At 33.7% G+C, this 3,278-nt stretch overlaps 1 long non-coding RNA gene across 2 annotated transcripts; it reads left to right on the top strand.

The window, feature by feature from the left end:
• Window positions 1–332: 332 nt before the first annotated feature.
• LOC309503802 lies at window positions 333–2,845 on the top strand. Of its 2 annotated transcripts, none has more exons than XR_014207869.1 (4): window positions 333–592; window positions 1,081–1,137; window positions 1,631–1,703; window positions 1,782–2,845. It is a non-coding gene; the product is annotated as an uncharacterized lncRNA (long non-coding RNA). The 2 variants fall into 2 exon arrangements; XR_014207870.1 differs by lacking the exon at window positions 333–592 and adding an exon at window positions 758–769.
• The last annotated feature ends 433 nt before the right edge of the window (window positions 2,846–3,278 follow it).

Here is a 3,278-nt window from a genome sequence, read left to right as displayed (position 1 = left end):
TTATGTTAAAGCCAGAATCTGGAGGAACCCAATGGTTCTATGAGGCCAAAATGAGAATATTATCCTATTATTATTATTATAGGCTACTTAAGTTTGATTCAGTATAGCCTACATACCCAGGTGAAAAAAGACGTACTATTAAAAATGTACTTGAGTGTGTTTTTAGTAGGCCTACAATACAAATATACTTTAATGCATTTTTAATACATTTAACAGTAGCCTACGTCTTTTTCACCTGGGTAGCTTACATTTATTTAGTATCTATAGGCCTATTTTGTTGATTAATTTAAACCTTAAACAACAACACTAAATTATAATAATATTAATAAGAAGAATACATTAATTATTATTGAATAAATAATAGTAATAAAATAATAATTTTTACCTACTTCTTCATAAATTATTATTTGAAGAAGAAGAACTAGGAGGAGAAAAGTTTTATTCTGTCACGAAACTGCTGCTATTCCTCTGCTGTCGTCGCTTCAGTGATCCTCGCGCTGCTCGCGCGCAACAAAGCTCAGCTGATCGACGTCATCGGGTAACGGCTCCTCTCATCAAAGCTTCCGCCGTTTGTTCGGCTCTCCGTTACAAGGTTTGTAAACTCGCCAAATAAATATAAATACAGAGTCTACTCACTATATATTCAAACACACATATATATAAACTAAATTGATTATACATTACTACTTTTTTACAGTGTTTACCACTCGTTTATTGCACAGTATCTGGTATGAAGGTTTTAGCCGCGATGCTAATACGTTGATCTAACGTAAGTTAATGAACAAATGGAAATTATTAACTTATTGTCTTAGATTGATTTAGTCATTCAATTCAACATATTCTGTAAAACTGTGTCTTCAAATTGCTGAGATAGCCTAACTAATGTAGCTGATTCCTGCTGTCGTCATTGGCGTTTGTTATGAATAACAAAAGCAGGTTAATATAGTTTGGTCTGTTTTTGTTTAGCCTAACTTTACTTACTACAGGTGCCCTCATTCTCTTAAATACCATTTTAAAGCCATTTACTGGTCAATAAATATTATGTTGTGAATAATCAGTTTTGTTCTTTTGTTTCCCCAGAACAACCAGTACATTTCTAAAATAATCTGAACATTTCAGAGGCAACATTGAATTACAGTAAGTTACCTGCACCACACTCAAGTACTTTATTACTATGAACTTTCTCTGTGTGAAATTGTATTGTTTGACTGTGTACTTTTTTAATAAGTTATTCTCTGAAAATCTTCCCTCATGCTCTCAAATCTCATTCATGTTACTCAGAAAAATAATATCACAGGTTTGGAGCTAATAATGCTATGCATTTTTTATAGGCTATACCTTAATCATATGCATTTGAATATAAGACATTTGAACCCTGAATTATAACTTAAAGTTTAGTCTTTTTCGACAAAAAAAAAGGAAAAAGCTATTATATGACTTCAGAAGACTTACAACACAACCCATAACACATGAGTTGTGAACTCATTGATTCTTTTTAGGATCTTTTCTGGGACATTTTTGGAGCTTAACCATTTTTACATAAATTGTTGCATTGAATTGAACTAGACAAGTGTACATAAGAATAGTTTGAATGAATTACAAAAAAAATGTATGCTTGTGTTTCATGCAGTGATATTGAATGGTGACGGGTTGCATTATGCCTGAGATCTGCTTTCGGGTTCCACCGACAGAAAGTCAAACAGGTTTGGAACGTCACAAGGCTGAGGAAATTATTTAATAACTTTAATAACCTTACTAACAGTAAATTTTGTACTTTGCAGGGATCTCGGTAAGCTGAAATACAAGTTTGATCAAGAATAAAAATCCTCCTGTAGACCTGAAAATCACTGAAGTGCCTGGACCATCCACCAGCAAAGAGGAAAAGCAAACAGAAAATGAAGCTGATGCACCTTTTCACTTTTCTAACTCGTTAAGTACCGTACCTCACGTGTCCCTTGTTAAGATTTTATAATTGATTGCATTTTATGTTGCAGCGAGTAAAGGTGCATCACATTTGTGAATTTCGTGAAATTACACAGGCAAAAAGACAAAATTGCTGATCGTGTGGATTCTTATTGAAATGACTGAATTCACCAGTGAACATTCACAGAACAACAGATCATTTTACTGCACCTTAACTCTTGTTAAAATGGAAAATGTTTTCTGCTTGTTGTGACATAAGGAATACTGTTTCCGGGTCGAAGCCTCTACTTCTACTTCTACTCTATCTTGTTTCTAGATATTGAGAATACTCAACAACCATTTATGGGAACTGTTGATTCAAGTCACACATTTAAGCTTTTCAAAAGGCATAGTGTACATTTCAGTCTCCAGTCTCACGGCATCCCAGACTTCAACATTTTATGATTCAAAATAGCTGAATAACTAACCATCTGAGATTTAGGAATAGAGATAAAGGTTAGGATCCTAATTTTCAGGAATATTACAGCACAATGAGTGTATATTAGCACTGTTTGTTGTTTGTTTTTGGCATCTGATAGAGCTTTTGGACTTGGAAACAGTGACGTCAGACTTAACAAGCGGACTGAAACACATGTTTTAAAATTAAGTGAAGATGGACATTTTTAATTAGTCAAAATTGTAATTTTTTACATTGATTTATTTCATGGAACATGTGTTTTCCATGCATTTTGATGAGATGTCTTTTCTTGTGTAGCCTATTGTATACACATGGTTGATTATTCATGTTACTTATGTATTATACAATTTTTTTTGTGTGTGTGTAATCATTGATATTAATCTATTACTAGCTTTTTTTTTCAAGTGCATGGAAGTGTATGTATTAAAATGGATCTAAAATATGTAATAAACAATTCTTATTTTGTATTTGGTTCAGTTTGTTTATTATAATAGAAGTTAATGGTGGTAACCATAGTAACAACATGAAATTAATTTAATACAAATAAAATAAAATTGAAATTTGGTTCCTGGAGGCACCCACAGTGGTTCCACACAGTGCCTTATATAAGAGTTCCTCAGGAAACCTGTGTGGTTCCTCAGAGAACCGCCCCTTTTTAAAGGGTGCCTAGAGGATCTACAGACGGTTCCGCCGGTGTGGCAAAGTGAAGAACCCCAAAAGGTTCCTCCAGGCACCTTTTATTTTTACAGTGCACAAACTTGGTTTTATCTATTTCACAATTAAATGCTTGCCACCAGAGTATCTCTCGAGCTTAAAGTCTCATTTCTTGTTGGCAGTGTACAAGTCTGATGATGCGAAAACATATGGGATGAATGCTGTTCTACAGCGAATTGTGGAT

The sequence above is a fragment of the Leuciscus leuciscus genome, assembly GCF_965113295.1.
Source record: "Leuciscus leuciscus genome assembly, chromosome: 7".
Classification (NCBI taxonomy): domain Eukaryota; kingdom Metazoa; phylum Chordata; class Actinopteri; order Cypriniformes; family Leuciscidae; genus Leuciscus; species Leuciscus leuciscus.
This window is presented reverse-complemented; position numbering and strand designations above follow the sequence as displayed.